Here is a 17,555-nt window from a genome sequence, read left to right on the forward strand (position 1 = left end):
TTAGAAAGGACCTAAGTAATACCCATTATAATAAATGTGTGTGAGTGGTGAAGAAACTGAAATCCAGTGACAGACATACGAACAGAACTATAGACTCAACATACTCCAGTATTCTTTCTATATGCCCTGTCACTTTTTAAAATTATCTTTTAAAACTCATATGATATTAATGATAAGTATTGAAATTGCACTATGTAAAATAGCTTCAAGTACATCTTCTGACACATGCTCATACCCCTTGACATCTATGATGGTATATGCTCTGTTTAATGAATGCCTCTTGTTCTGGTATTAAAGAAGAATGACTACTGTCTAAAACCCCTGGATTAGATGTTGTAGAGATGGGTGGTGGTTTCAGTGGCAAATTTGTGGAATTCCCAGGGTCAAGATGCTATAGGAGAACCAAAATTAGAGCAGTGGGGATTGATGATAAAATCAAAAGAAGCCAAAGCCCACTCAGTCAAGGAAGGGAGTTAAAAATAGGAGGTCAAACAGAAACTATGCCTATGGACCCAGGGCTTCCTGTCCCAGGGAGGCAAGTGCAAGAGCAGCAGCAGATATAATGAGGACCCCGGCTGGGACAACGGCCTGGGGCAGATGCTGTCTGAGAATTGTTTGCATGTGTCAGCTGTGGCAGGGTGGTGGGTGGGCTGGCTATGATTAAATGGAGGGTAGAGACAGGCTCACACATATGGGAAGTGTTTGCTTGCTGTATTTCTGGTCTAGTCCCAAATTTTCTCCAGCTGGACACGTCTCCTCGCATAGTGTGAGAGCATAAGCAACTACCAGGGCCCCTGCCCACCCACTGCTGATGAGGCTTGGTTCTCCTCTTGGGGTCAACTAGACCCAGTGTGCCTCTGGCCATTCCCAATAGAATGTGAAAGTCATCTAAGTAAGGGATTTGTAGGAGAAGTGAAGACTATGAGAAGAAGACCAGCAGCAATTGACTGAGAGAAGACAGATGTTAGCTCTCAGCAAATACCAAAGCCTCTGACATGAAGTCAAACGATGATTCAAACAACCAACCAGTCTCTACCTATTGTCCACAATGACCCTTGTGGTGTCACAGCCTCTGTAGGTGTTTAAATTTAGTAAATCAGGACACGTCATGTGCTTGAGTGAAAACACACGCATGCGCACACACACACACACTACTTCCTACTGATTTTATTCAGTATGTCTGTCAAATAACCACACTCCAGGTCCTGCCACTTTGGGGTTTAGAGAGTTTAGGAATTTAGGAAAAAGGAAGATGGGGATGAGAGAATATGGGGGCACTTCTGTCCCTTAAATGAGAAAAAGGGAACTGCTATGGAGGATTTTTCCAGCAGTTTGACCTCTGAGGAACCAAGACTAAAAGTAATTCTGGAGTCTAAAAATTTTAGATCATGTTATTCTGAATATCAGGGAACCATAGTGGATAAACAGAGGGGTAAACAATATTTGGAAGGAGCTGAAGACAATAGGGAAGAGGGGGCAGTGGCCAGAGAAACAGCTTGGAGACAGGGTTTAGGAGAGCAGTCAAGGGAAAGGCATAGTTCCCTGCCCAACAATGTTAGTAAGAGGCCACCTGGAAACAATAAAAAACAAACATGGCTTGAACCTGGAGACTGCTTTTTTGGAATAGTGGCACAGGAAAGACAGAGGCAACAGTCCACAGCATTCCCTACTTTAAAGCTGCCAGGAAAACATCCAGCAGAGTGTCTGGCACATAACAGACTCCTAAAACACGTTAGCACCTTCCTTTTCCATAAAATTTTCTTGAGTGACATTGAAATATGATAATCTCCTCTCCACAGTTCATAGAACATTTAAAATACCAGAGAGGAAGGGAGAAGGATAGAGAGTTAGAAACATTGATGAGAGAGAAACATTGATCAGCTGCCTCCTGCACACCTTCTATTGGGGATGTGCCCGCAACCAAGGTACATGCCTTTGACCAGAATCGAACCTGGGACTTTTTAGTCCGCAGGCTGACACTCTATCCACTGAGCCAAACTGGTTAGGGCTAGATGTCCTATTTTTAAAGAGACCATGTACATGCATAGGCACATGCATTCTTTTACTAAGCACATTATTGTCATAAAATTTATAGTAATACAGATAGATGTAACCCTTCCCTGGTGGGCAGCATGGTATTATGTTAGTGAAGGGATGGGTACCAATGTTAAAACTGAATTAAATCATGATTCTGAGGCTCACTAGTTCTACAATTTGGACAACCTCTATGTGTTTTGATTTTCTTCTTTGTAAAGTGGGGATAAAAATATCTACATCATAGGGGTGTTGTAAAATCTTAAAGAGATGATAAATGATATATACTAAGTGTGACTGTTAATAAAAATGTTAATTTCATTCTCACCTTCTCAGTCAGCATATAGACAGTCTACCTTTGTGACAAGATTACAAGCGTGCTTTTCAAGGCTCCTGTAACTCTTGGTAATAGAAAATGCGGGCAGCCTTTACGTCAAATGTGGCACCCTGTCTCTGCAACACACAATTTGTCAATGTCATTTCTTCTTTCTGGACAACCACCACCATAGTTTTTGAAGTTGGATGTCAATGGGTCTGTTAATGTTTTTTAGCCTATTTAGCTTGTGGTTAGTTAATTGCTTTTGGCATAAGTAGCCTGCTTCATTCTCATTTATACTCTGGGAATCACACACCCTTCTCAATAGATCTAAATTGCAGCTTCAGTGCACACAGTATCCACAGGCCTGTTTGGAGAGCCTGCCTTTCTGTTAGAAGGTATGTGCAGTTCAGGTAATGAGTGATTCTTCATCTTCCACCCGTGGGAAAACTGGAACACGTTGACATATATGGTCCAAGGAGGGGAGAGAGAAGAGAAAACCCCTGAGGCGTTGTGCAGAGCTGGGAAGCAGAGGCAGAAGACGAAAGGCAGGGAATGAAGGTCACTTCTCTGATACTTTCCCTTCCTCACATGTTTTATGTACCATTTCTGAACCCTTCACAGCAGTCCCATTCCCTGATTTCTCATCCCACTTTTTTTTCACAATCCTATATTCCCTTCCAAAATCTCTGATTCCTTTTCAAAACTTCTTAGCTTTATGTTTCTTTTTCTCTATCAATCCAGATTTGGTAGTACTTATCGAGCTCATAAATAGAATGCATGCCCCAGAGGAACATCCTGAGAAATTAAATACACTGAAAGTCAATTTATTTTAAAATAAATATGACAGCAAGTGAACCCAAATTGCATTACTGTATTTACAGTTTAATGAACCCACATTTTGGCAGACATGAAAGCTTCTTTCAGAGCTTTTCCTTTCTCTTCTTTTAAAGTCTTTTTTAAAAGTAGCTTTATAGGCAAGTTTCAGTAGGGGGGTGAGGATGGAAGTTTGATACTACAAACCTTCCTTTTTCTCTCAAATCTCAAGCTTCCCTTCTTTTGCTGAGCATCTTAAACAAGCAGGCGGATGTTTTCCCTCTTTTATTTTTTAATTGCCTATGTTGATGTGCTAGACAACAATTTCAATGAGATGCAAACGGAGTTGCCCACACAGCAATAATGGGGGCTTTGTGGGCTGCGCAGCATGAGCTATGTTTCTCCCAAGCCTTTGGGTCCACATCCCAAGCTCTACAAAGCGGCCAGTCCATTTCAGCTTCCCTCCCTCCATACCAAAGAGATGCTCTGACTGTGAGAAAAACAGCAGGTAGAATAACCAATGACAGAAGTCCCTACTCTGCTATGCATATCACTTCTTTTCCACTAACAGTCAATTATTACATTTCAAATAATCAGTTGCACTCTCTGAAAATTTACTGAAATGCTGCCAGGATATGGTAAACCAGAGCTGACTGAAACAGCTCTTTCACTCTAGGATTTTTTTGCTATTCAATTAGCTTTTCCTGTTAATACATCATGATAGCAACTGTGATTAGAAAAAAATAACATTCATTAATTTACACCTGAATGACATATAAAAGATTGCTAAGTGCTTTGCAAGTATAAGAGGATTATTTCTCAATCTGAGGAGTAATATTTTTCTGGCTAAGGACAGAATTCTGGCTAAAGTCTACAAATAATCAAATATAAATCTTGATTTAGTATTGTTCTCAATGCTATCATTTAAGTTAGGATTTTCGCCCTCTATATGACTATTAGCACTTTTAAAGACTTTTATTTAACACTAGTGGCCCAGTACATGGATTCATGTACATTGAAAGGAAATGAATTAGAAAACATATTTTAATATTGCTATTCGCCCTTTATAATAGAAGTGTCAGAGATGAAAGAAAATTAGTAAAATGTATATGAAAATAATATATAAATTGATTAATAAATAAACAATAACAACATGATAGAACAACAAAGACATGGCATAAAAACAACAAAAACATGATATAAAAACAACATTGATAAAAACAATGACTAATAAGTTGATTAAACTTATTCTGATATCTCCCTGTATACCACATTGAGAGTAAAAACATTTTCAGAGTGCTTGACTAATTACCCTTGTGATGAAGTATTTACAACTTTAACTTTAATATCACACACTCTTCAAACTCGAGAGAAAGCAACATATAACTGATCATGTCCGAAAACAGGTTCAGGTAGGAATATTCTTACTCTGTCTAGAGTTTGTCCTTGTGATTTATTAATAGTCATCGCAAATGCTGGCATCATGAGAAACTCTCTTTGAATTAATTTAAATGGGAGGCCAGTGTCAGACGGGGACAGTTGTGCCAATAGTTGGTCTTCAGACATATTCTGTCAAGTATGCTGCTTTCTTTCAGCTTCAGAATGTGAACAAACACAACCAAATTCATGATCAAAAATGACAGATCAAAACACACACATGCAATTGGCGCCAAAGAGAGCTTTATATGTATTGTGCATGCACGAGTCAACGTTTATTTTTAAATTGCCAGTGCACGTCATATGTACCAGCCGGTTGATCGGTCGGACAGTCAGATGGACGGTCGGTCACTTAGCCTTTTATGTATATAGATACATATAAATGGGCAATACAGACTAGTGATATCTATTCTTTCTCAGGTTCTCTTACTATGTTACAAGTACCCAAACCCAAGAAACCTCTATTAAAATTTATGTTATGAGGAAAAAGTACAGATACTGTTGTCTGGGTAACAGGCTTGGGCACTGTAAGTATGAGAGAGAAACTTCTGTGGGCCCATTTTTTAAAGGCAGGACAAAAGAGGAGTCCTACTTCAGAAGGCTTAGCTCACTCTTGAAACATTAAAATAGGAAATGAAGTGTGAAACTAAGGGCACGTATTCCCTTAGAATTAATTGTAAGACAGTAAGTGGTGCGTCCCAAACTAGTGAACAAACAATGGTATAAATCAGAACAAAGAAAGGTTCTCAACTTCACAAGGGGAGTAAGGCAGGTCATGTCAAGAATCTTAGAATATTCTGGGGACGTTGAGAGAAGAGGAATTCACCTAAAATTCCAGGTATTAAGGCTGAAGTCAGGTAGTTTGTTCTTTGCTTGCCCAGCTATCCTTTAGAGGCTTTTAAAAGTCCAATATTAGATTCCTTATAAAAATTTTCAGCAAAGCAAATTTAGGTCTATGTGGTAAACTACCATTCTTGCTGCATGTATATAAATAATCAGGCAAAAATCTAATGTGACCATCTAGTTTTGTGAGTAAGAGTAATTTTTCTTTGAGATATTTTTGATCAAAACAAGGGGTGAGTATAGTGTCTTTGAGCTATTTTGCAACTCTTTGTAAATTGCAGGTAACTGATAGATATGCAAGCTCTATCCTGTCTGGTAGAAATCTAACTAACTTCCTCTCCAATTGTATGAAAAACAGTTTTGGTATCTAGATGTAAATTAGGCTGGATTCTCATGGACAAGTTAACAATTCTTACCACATTCTTAATGCTTCCAGTTTCTTCCATATCTGGCTATAATTCTTCAAATTTACTTTCCAGTTTTTCTCCCTTTTGCTTGACTTGATATCACTGAGACCTAAAATCTAACTACCCAGATCCCTTACTGCAGTGGTTCTCAACCTTCCTAATGCCCCGACCCTTTAGTACAGTTCCTCATGTTGTGGTGACCCCTAATTTCATTGTTACAAATTGAACATAATTAAAGCATAGTGATTAATCACAAAAACAATATGTAATTATATATGTGTTTTCCAATGGTCTTAGGCGACCCAAAGGGGTCGCGACCCACAGGTTGAGAACCGCTGCCTTACTGGGTTCTGCAGGGCCTTGCAAATTTACTCAAGATTTGATGAAGCCTAGCAATTTGAAGCCAGGTATCCCGGCATAAGCCCCGAGAGACTCACAATCACTGAAATTAATTTATGGGAAAAAATTCTCCTTGGGAAAAAAAAAAGTGTGGCAAAATACTTGGGTCATACATGCCTCTAAATAAGAATGTGCATAACCACCAAAAGCATTAACATACAGTTTGAGAGCTTCAAGAAACTCAAGGAGTGGTGCTGCCCAGCCAAAGGTTTTCCTCCACTAACCTCTTAGAATCCACTGGACTGATTACCCTCAAGCATCTCTGGTGAAAAGGGGCCACATGCTAACCTGATTAGCTCAGGGCAGGCCTGCATGGCATCCTTGCAAAGTCAGAGACCTAAAGTAACCACAAAGGATGATCTGAAATTAAAATGTTTTTAACTAAAAAGCAGTTTAAAGTGGGTAGTCATGGCCTGGGCCAGCATCTTCCCTCACCAAGGTCAGTCTTCACCTTAACTGAGCTGGTCTATTGTCTTTTTGCATCTATGATAACATATTGGAAAGTCACAGTAATTTTCCTTTTCCAGGACCCCACAAAGCACAGGCACCACTCTGCAGAGACCACAAATCCTCTCATTATTATTGTTAATTGTTGACTGTTAACTATCCTTCACCCACCTAAGTACAAGACATATATGTCTATCATTTTATTTTTTATCTAATCCCAGAGGTTCCTTTCTCCCCACCCCACTTTGCTTTCTCCTGCCTCCCTAATCTATCACCAATGGATTTCATATAACCCACTTATGTCTCCTCTTTTGATTGTAATGTATAAATATATAAACAACTGTGCAAAACTGCCATTCCCCAGAGCAGTGGTCAGCAAACTGCGGCTCGGCAAACTGTGGCTCGCAAGCCACATGCGGCTCTTTGGCCCCTTGAGTGTGGCTCTTCCACAAAATACCAACTTCTGCGCATGGGCCACGAGGTTTCAATCTCACTGAACGTGCGCGCCTGCACGTGGTATTTTGTGAGAGAGCCACACTCAAGGGGCCAAAGAGCCGCATGTGGCTCGCGAGCCGCAGTTTGCCAACCACGGCCCCAGAGCATTATCTCAATCCATTGAGATTCTGCTTTCCGGCATTTGTTGACAGTTTGTGTTCCCCCAAAACAAAGATGGTTAAGAATCTCCCCTTTGTTTACCTGGCAACAGCTATCCCCCAGTGACCACCCTGCCCTTCCATATTTCTAAATAAGACCCATGTCTATCGTTCCTCAAGACTCCCATACCACTTGTGTATGACCAATTCCCTTGTTTACCTACCTCTGTAAAATCCTAAATCCACATCATTTTCTTTGAGGTATTCCTCATTAATAAATGTTTTCTCTATTTCAATAGCCTGAATAAAATCATATCCTAATCGTCCAGTGCATTTTGTCTTCCACAATAGTTGGGTTGCACAGATGCTTGCACTTGTCAAAAAATAATGAAATAATATAACTCATGCCCTAACCGGGTTGGCTCAGTGGATAGAGCATCAGCCTGCGGACTGAAGGGTCCCGGGTTCAATTCTGGTCAAAGGCATGTACCTTGGTTGCAGGCACATGCCCAGTGGGGGGTGTGCAGGAGGCAGCTGATTGATGTTTCTCTCTCATGTTTCTAACTCTCTATCCTTCTCCCTTCCTCTCTGTAAAAAATCAATAAAATATATTTAAAAAATAATAATATAACTCAAATTTGTGTATTCATTAAATTTTACCTCAAAAGAAAAAAAAGCAGAATATGAATAAGCAATGAACCATAATTAAGGATATGTACATTTAGTTGTTTGTAGGTGAGGTGAATGGATGTATGAAACTCACTTTCAAATATATATTTTAAAAAAGAGATGGCTTGATTCTTCCATAGAGAGATGGGTTGCTCACTAGTTTGTGATTAAGCAAATATAGTGAAAGGCTAATTACTAATCAGGTGAGTTATTTAGTGCTCACATTAAACTTAATGGTGAAATACTGAATTATTTTTCTCTATGATTAGGAAGAAGGCAAAAATACACTCTCTCGCCATTTTTATTCCAATTTGTACTAGAAGACAGTGCAATAAGGAAAGAAAAAAAAGGTGTAAAGATTGGAATAAAAAATAAAAACTCTTTCAATTTTAAATAATAGAACTGTTTACACAGAAAATCCTAAAAAATCTATAAAAAATTACTAGCATTAGTAAATGAACTTAGGTCACAGGATAGAATGACAATAATCAAATATTAATTATAATTTATATAATAGCACAAATAACTGGAAAATAAAACTTTTAAAATAGCATTTACAATACTAGTAGTATCAAAAGGTCAAATGCCTAAGAATAAATGTAACGAAAGATATTCAGAATCTCTATTTTGTAAATTATGAAACATTTCTGAGGCAATAAAGATCTAAATAAAGTTATACCATGTTCTTGAATTAGAAGACTCAATATTTTGTTAATTCTCCTGAAATTAATTCATAGATTCAGACAAGTTTCAAACTTATGACAGTAAAAATAAAATAATAAATAAATTAAAATGTATAAGTGAGTTATTCAAATTTTTATAATCTTTGGAGACTTTTAAAGATAATAGAACTAGTTCTTAACAAAGATTCCTTTAATTTGCTGCTCTTGCAAAATGCCATGAAAACTAGGTGCCTTATCTGAAAGAGCATGAAATTAGTGAAGTAACTCAGATTTCAGTGTCATTTGAGCCCATAAATATTGTCAGTAACTTTAGACATATTACTGAACCTTTAATCATTAGATATTCAAGTCATAGACCCTTGTTAACCCAGAAAAACTTTACAGAAAGCTGACAACACAATTAATAAAATTTATATAATTAAAAATAGGGGAAAAGGGATTTATAAATAAAGTTTAAAAAGCTCTTGAATTAATGTATAGGAAGTTAAAATGATCTAACTTATTGTGTAGTAATATATGAATATAATCTGTAATGAGATTCACTTTGGTTTTTAAGAGTGAGGGTTTTAGCCCTTTTATTTTAAATTCAGCTCTATTTTTAACTGTTAATGTTTTTCTTTCCCCAGTAATAAGCTACATTGTTATTTAAATTCTAAATCAGCTATTTTTATGCTTGGTTAGATCTCATCTATTGTATTCACAATAGCATTAACATGAACACTCCTGAATATGTAGGTACTCCTATTTGAAAGACAAATTATTTTTATATATGTGCTATAGTGCATACACACAGTTTCACAATATTTATAACTATAAGATTGAGAAATAGGTCTACATTGCTTGAATAAACTAACAATAAGTTTTTAAATTAAATCATTGATAATAAAAGCATAATATAAAAAACTTCTAAAATCAAATATAAAATGGTTGAATTTAAAGAAATTCTGACTGGAGTCCTGGCTAGGTTGCTCAATGGATTGGAGCATCATACCATACGCCAAAAGGCTGTGGGTTCAATCCCCTGTTGTGATACATACGGGAGGCAACTGATTGATGCTTCTCTTTCAAATCAATGTTTCTCACATTAATGTTTCTCTTCTCTCTCTCTCTCTCTCTCTCTCTCTCTCTCCCCCCCTCCCCCTCCCTCCCTCCCTCCTTCCCTCCCTCCCTCCCTCTCTTTCTCTCTTTCTTCCTAAAATCAATAAACATATCCTTGAGTAATAATAAAAAATAAAAAATTATAAATTAAAAAAAATAAATTCTGACTCTCCACTACAGTTTACAGCCTAATGTGTACCAATAAATGCCAAGTATATTTGCTTAAAACACAAATGCAAATTTATATTGCATGAATAGCCATATAGCATCTATATTAATGGCAAGATTAAGCAGGGCATCTCTAGTCAATCCCCTAATAAGATGAAAGAAAAAAGAGCAAAAATTCACCAGTAGTAAAAGAATTGAGTAGTGGTAAACCTTGAGTCTTAAATATTAAAAAATAAAACTAAAAATTCTGTTATAACATGGATTAATATATCTCCTAATCCCACTATCAACTCACAGAAGTACTACTAAGAAGTCAACAAATCCTAAGAATTATTCACTAACTTCATACAATACAGGGAGAAGCAGGTCTAGAAGGTGCTCAGGTGATTGTGAGATGAGTATAGGACTCTTAATCCTTAAGAGTGAAAACTCCAGCATTCCAATGGAATAATCCTAAATCTTTCCCATTTTCAAAGATGATATACATAAGAATTGAGATCCATCCCTGACTGGTGAAGTTACACATTTAATGGGATCTCAGGAGAAAGAGCTGAATCCAGGTTCACCATTCATAGCTGAACTACCCCTCCTTCCCTTCTATCTTCATCCTATTAATACTCACTCTCAGATTACAGAATAAATAGATAGCAGTACCCAGTTTGTGGGTGTGTACAGAAGAAGGAAGAATGAGAGGAATAGATGGCACACTAAACAGATTGAGACAAGTGACAAAAAAGAAGTAACCTAAACAATATCAAAAATAAATGGAACATCTCAGTCAGTGGTTTTCACAATTTCCTGATATGATCATGTCGGCCAATGTCATCCCAATACATTTAATTTAAAAAATAAAATAACTCATGTCTTGGCCATATTCCATATTGATTAAATCAGAATCTCAGATCAGGCATTAGTATTCTTTAAATCTCCCAGGTTACTTCAATATGCAGTAAAGTTTGAGCGGTGCCTCTCCAGTATGAATGTGTATAAGGATCACCTGGAAATCTTTGTTAAAATGCAGATTCTGTCTCAGTAGGTCCTGGGTGGAGTTTTTGATTCTTCATTTCTAATAAGCCTACCAACCAATATCTCTGGTTTGAAGACTGCAGTGTGAATAGTAAGAGTCTAAATAAAACTGATGATATGAAGTTGAGAAAAATGAAAGCAGAAAAGCATAAAAATTATGCAATTTTAAAAAAGAAGCAAACGTAAAAAAAATATATAAAATCTAAGGCAGTCAAAGAATCCAGTTGGAAAACAAATACAAAGAAAGAGTAGCAAAATATGGAATGTTGCTTTGTGCTCCAGAACTCAATAAGAATTTTAAATGAGGCCGAAACTGGTTTGGCTCAATGGATAGAGCGTCGGCCTGTGGACTGAAAGGTCCCAGGTTCGATTCCAGTCAAGGGCATGTACCTGGGTTGTGGGCACATCCCCAGTGGGAGATGTGCAGGAAGCAGCTGATCGATGTTTCAATCTCTCATTGATGTTTCTAACTCTCTATCTCTCTCCCTTCCTCTCTGTAAAAAATCAATGAAATATATTTAAAAATATATATTTTTTTAAAAAAAAGGAATTTTAAATGAGTAAAACATCAGCTCAAAGAGATAAGACAAAATTTTAAAAATAGATATAGGGAATGTCAAGTTAAGGAAAAGGATGGAGAATCAAAACACTATCAGATATCTAAAAATTGAGACAAAAATAAAGAACAGATTAGAGTTTTGAAATAACCAGGGTGAAATACAAAAATAAAAGTCAAGAAGATTCACACAAATATTAAAAAAATTATAGATGTAAAGAATATAGATAATTCAATGTGGATAACTGGTATGTTAACAATCCAATAAGGAGATTAGAAAAAAAATATTCCAAAACATATCAGAAGTATTCTCTGAAATAAGAGGGGAAAAAAGAATCCATAGATTGAAAGGATACAATACACATCAGGATGTAAATAGTTAAAGTTAAAATATATTCTTAATAAGTTCCTTAATTTCCAGAATTTAAAAAAAAAAAAAATGGCAGGACAAAATAGATCCAGAGGCACTGAACCATGCAATAGCCTGATGAGTTTCAGAGGTAAGGGAGGGGGGAGATTAACCAAATTATATTCATACTAGAGGCTCAGTGCACGAATTCGTGCACAAGTGGTGTCTCTCAGCCTGGCCGGAGATCAGGGCTGATCCGGGTGCAGGAGGTTGGCCAGCCAAGGGGAGGGGCTGTGGGAGGTTGGCTGTGGGAATGCACTGACCACTAGGGGGCAGCTCCTGTGTTGAGCGTCTGTCCCCCGGTGTTCGGTGCACATCATAGCAACCGGTCAACTCGTCATTCAGTCATTCGGTTGTTCAGTCACGTAGGTTTTTATATACATAGATTGTGGTAGAGGCCTGGGAGGGGGAAGGAGAGGGGTAGAGAGAGTCAATGTGGAGGGAGGGGAGGGAACATCTGTAATACTTTCAACAAGAAAGATACATTTTTTTAAGAAGTTGATACTTCAACGTGCAAAGTGAAAAAAAAAGTTCCAGACTTTTCCATAACATCCTTTATTGTCAAAAGACAAAAGAAGAAGTTCTATAAAGTTCTCAGGAAAAATAACGTAAACGTCAAGACTCTTTTAAGTGGCTATTCTTATTCAAGTACAAATACAAAAGGCAGATAGATATTCTTGATTGTGAGAATTCTCAGAGAAAACACATCACCTCTTTTGGGAAAAAAAAAAAAACAATTCAGTGATCACGTGTAGCAACCAAGACATAAAGCAAAATATGGAAGTAAGGAATGCAGAAAGGCATGTTAAAGTTACTGAAGCTGATTCTGCCTCTGGAATGACATATAGAGGAGCTCTGTGAACCTGCTTCCCAAACTGGTGAAAATTATTTAAAAATTTTATTTACGTTATCTAGAAATCGTACTAATTGTATGCAGAATATGAGGAAACATTTATTAAAGAAAATCTACAAAAACATGGTAAGGACAGCCAAAGTCTGTGATATTGGAACCACAGCCTGCTCCCTCCCTTTCCCCTTCCAGCTTAGCAAGATAAAACCCAAATACAGACATGTACACAAGAACACAAGGCTCCCTCTCATCTTAGCTCCTCGGTAGAGGTTATCTTTCATGAGGTAGTTGGGACAACAGGAAAATCTTTAAACAATACACTTCTCAATAGCCATGGTTCAAAGAAGAAGTCTACCAAATACACATGAGTAAAAATGAAAATACAACATATTAGAAGAGGTGAGATGAAGCTTAAGCAGTGCTGAGAGGGAAATATATAACACTAAATGCTTACATTACAAATGAGGAAGTGTCTCAAATCAATATTCTAAGTTCCTATATAAATTAGAAAAAAAGGCAAAATAAAGTCAACACATGCAGAAAAGGGAAGTAATAAAGATAAGAGCAGAAATTAAGGACATTAAAAATATGAAAGCAACAAAGAAAAGCAATGAAACCAAAAGCAGGGTTTTTTAAATTTGTTTTTGTGTATGTGTTTTGGTGTTTGTTTGTGTTTTTTTGAAAATATTAAAAGACCTCTAGCAAGCTTAACAAAAATTTTAAAAAGACAAACAGATCATCAATATCAGGATTGACACAGGGGATATGACCACTCATAAATTTGACAACTTAGTAGAAATGGAAACTTTTCTAAAAAAACACAACTACCAAAACTCCACCAAAAAGAAATAGATGACCTGAAATGTACCATAACCATTAAAAAAATAGAACTCATAATTAAACCTCTACAACAAGAAATTTCCACACTCAGATGGATTCACTGGACATTTTTACAAAACAGTTAATGGAGAATTAACACTAATTCTACAAATCTCTTTCAGAAAATAGAAGAGTTTCTGTAAAACTCATTTTATGAAGTCAATATTAACCTGATATTAAAATTAAACAAAGACAAAACAAATAAAAAATACAGAACAATACAACTCATAAATTTAGACACACGAATTTTCAATAAAATATTGACAAACCAAATTCAACAATGTATAAAAATAATTATATGCCTTTATCAAGTAGAATTTATTCTAGATATTCAAGGCAACTTTAATTTAAAAAATTAATTCATGTAATTCACTATATCAACAAGCTAAAGAACAAAAATTAAATTATATCGATTAACATTGAAAAAACACTTGACAATATCCAACACTCATTCATGATAAAAGTTAGGAATAGAGGGAATACTTCCACTTGATAAACAGCATGTGAAAATAACCCACAACTAACATTATACTTAATATAAAAAAAAATTGCTTTCCCCTATGATGAAAAAAATTCTGTTTTTATCATTACTATTCAAAATAGTACTGGAAGTTCTAGCTAGCATAATAAGAGGAAATAAAAACCAAAACAAACATCATACAGATAAGAAAGAAAGAACTAAAACTGTTATGATTTGTAAATTACATGATTTTGTACATAAGAAACCCAAAGGAATCTACAAAAGAATCTAGATTTATTAAGTGCTTCCAGCCATGGTTATAGGATACAAGACCAACATATAAATATCAATCACATTTCTATGTATTAACTGCCCATGCGTAAACAGAACATAATGCAATACTTAGGTATTCTATATAATAAAATCGTAATAACGCAAATAGACCGAACTGCCGAACAGCGGAATGACCATCCAGGACCACGCTATGACACCCACTGTCGCCAGGCCAGCCAAGGCCCTTGGGTATGATGCGATTGGTCGGGGGCCTGGCCATTGCCCCATGATCACCCTGCAGAGGGAGGCACAGGCCACCGGCTGGCGGGTGATCAACAGGGGGGCTCCACAATCCTCCAAAGAGGGAGGCCCAGGCCTCCCAGGTACTGGAGGGAAGGCGGTACCAGCAGCCAGGGGAAGGAAGGCCTACTTTTGCATGAATTTCGTGCATCGGGCCTCTAGTATACTTACAAAATTGTTGTAGAATGTGACTGCTTTAAATTAAAAAATGGTGATGAAAGAAATTTTATAAACCTAAATAAATGAAAAGACAAACCATACTTGTGGAGTGGAAGACTAACCATACTAAGGATATTCATTCTTCCCAAGTTGATTTCTAGGTTTAATGCAATTTCTAACAAAATCCTAGCAAGTTTTGTTTTCCTTTTTTTTTTTAAGAATAAGATAGGTTTATTTTAAAATTCATATGGTAAGACACAGACCCTAAAATAGTTAAAACACTCTTGACAAAGAAGAATAGAGTGGAAAGAATTATTCTAACCAATATTAAGACTTACTCTTTAGTTATATTAATCAAGCCCTATTGTATTAGTGGAAGAATAGACACAAAGATCAATGGAATATACTATAGAACTCAGAAACAAATGTTTAACTGATGAAAGTGGTGAAATAACAATTCCATGGAAGAAAGATAGCCTTTTCAATAAATAGATACTAAATTAACTGGGTATATACACAGGCAGTAAATATAAACCTCAATTTAAATCTCATACCTTACACAAAGATTAATTCAAAATGGATCACAGACTTAAAGATATAACATAAAACTGTAACTTTTTAAAATAACCATAGGAAAACATCTAAATTTAGGACTAAGCAAAGAGTACTTACACTTGACACCTAGGGATGAGCCATAAAAAGAAAAATAACTAAAATTAAAAACTTAATAAATTTTAAAATTGTTACAATTGTGAAATACCATGTGAAGAGGATGAAAATATAAGATACAGAAGGAAAGCAGAAAATATTTACAAAACACATAAACAAAAAAGGACTAATATCTAGAATAAAAAGATATCCTAAAACTCAACAGTAAATTTTTTAGAAATCTAATTAAAACAGGAACAAAATACATTAACAGAGATTTCTGAAGTGGGTATTCACTGAAGAGGATATACAGATGGCAAATACATGAAAAGAGGTTCATCATCCTTAGCCATCAGGGAAATGCAAATTTAACCCAAATAAAGTATAACTACACATTTATCAGAATGTATGCAGTAGAAAATAGAGAAGAAAAAAAGTGGAAATGTTTAAGATATAATTTATAAATATAGTCAACTGCCTATGTGCATGGAGAGATGTCTAAAATGATCATCAAATGTTAAAACAAGTTACTTCTGGGTGGAAAGCATTTGGTTAAGACTATTTTCTTTGCATTTATTTGTATCACTTGAATTTTTATGATATATTGTTAAAACAATATATAATCTGGAAATAAAATAAGGCATGAAATAAGCGATCCTTCTACTCAGATTATATCTTGCGTGCCTTACATACAATTTAGGAAGGAAACTGGAAATAGCAGCACAATCTGAAATGAACAAGTAGGATGACATGTTTGAAGAAACCTGAACTAAAGTTTTTCAGGGGGAACAGTTGGTCACAGTCATCCTCAAACTAGTATTTGAGGGTTGCCATATAGTAGGGGAAGTAGATATTATGCATTATGTTCTAGAACAGTGATGGCGAACCTATGACACGCGAACTCATTTTTTTGGTTGATTTTTCTTTGTTAAATGGCATTTATATATATAAAATAAATATCAAAAATATAAGTCTTTGTTTTACTATGGTTGCAAATATCAAAAAATTTCTATGTGACACGGCACCAGAGTTAAGTTAGGGTTTTTCAAAATGCTGACACACTGAGCTCAAAAGGTTCGCCATCACTGTTCTAGAAACAAGAGTTATGAGTAGAACTCCCAAGGCAACATGTTTCCTGATAACCAATTTGTCTCACAAAGAACAGGATGAGTTCAAGCAGAGTCAGGATAAATTGATACCAGGAATGTCGGACAAACAACGCCTGCAGTTCTGAGGAAGGCTAGAATGGTGGAGCACTAAGGTCTATTTAACTAGAATTCTGCTTTTAAAAAAAGGAAAGGCCTCTGGCTACTTTTAATTGCCATTTATCTTGTATATAGGGTTTCTGGCACTTTCAGGCTTATCCCTTTGTTTCTGCTCCCTCTGGGAAATGCTCTGGTAGCTTTGATCTTATGCTTCAAGATGAAAAACAATATGTAAATATGAATCACGGAACCTATACCTTTTAATGCATCAGTGTTTCACATCATATCTTTCTACATTATACACTAGAGAGAGGATTCCCTCCAAGTCATCCCTCCACCTTTCTGAAAATGTAACTGGAACATTTCTAAGGAAAGCATGCATCTGTTCACAGGAGAGTCCCCACAACTGTGTCCAATAACACCTGGCCTGGGACAGAAGAAAGCCACGAGTGGTGGCCTTTATCCCTTCTAGTTCTCGCTCACTCTGGGGCAGACCTTCAGGGCACAGTGGAGGCCATTTACTCCTTTGATTCCTTAAAGATAAAGTTCCAACTGAGGGCTAGTGACAGCAATTTCTGTTTAAAAGAACTGCCACATTTTATCCACAGTATGTCATGCCTTACATACACTTTCATCAATATATAAATCATCCTGTATGTTCCTTTAGGTATAAAATACAGATAATTCCCCACCTTGCAGGATGACAGTGAAGATTATAGACCCTGCAGGTAAAAAGTCTGGCAGAGAGATTAGTTTTATTTTATGGGAATTATCTTTCTAGACTGCAAGCTCCTCTAAGGCAGGATCCGTCACCTACTCATATCTAATGGATATAAATGTGCTTTACAACTCTCAAGTGTATGGATATATCTTTATTTTA

The 17,555-nt window shown here is 36.3% G+C and overlaps 1 protein-coding gene across 7 annotated transcripts in view; it reads right to left on the reverse strand.

The window, feature by feature from the left end:
• The window catches only part of SEMA6D (semaphorin 6D), a 563,670-nt gene that overhangs the window by 488,774 nt on the left and 57,341 nt on the right, over positions 1–17,555 (reverse strand). Inside the window, exon 1 of one of the 7 annotated variants that reach the window (XM_070423451.1) lies at positions 12,165–12,181. The exons of the other annotated variants lie outside the window; for them this stretch is intronic. The gene's annotated coding sequence lies outside the window, so the exon portion shown is untranslated. Of the gene's footprint in view, positions 1–12,164; positions 12,182–17,555 lie in introns of those variants that run through there. 7 annotated transcript variants of the gene reach the window in all.

Source organism: Myotis yumanensis, unplaced genomic scaffold, assembly GCF_028538775.1.
Source record: "Myotis yumanensis isolate MYYU_CA2020_CCGP unplaced genomic scaffold, mMyoYum1.0.hap1 SCAF_1, whole genome shotgun sequence".
In the NCBI taxonomy this organism is placed as follows: Eukaryota; Metazoa; Chordata; class Mammalia; order Chiroptera; family Vespertilionidae; genus Myotis; species Myotis yumanensis.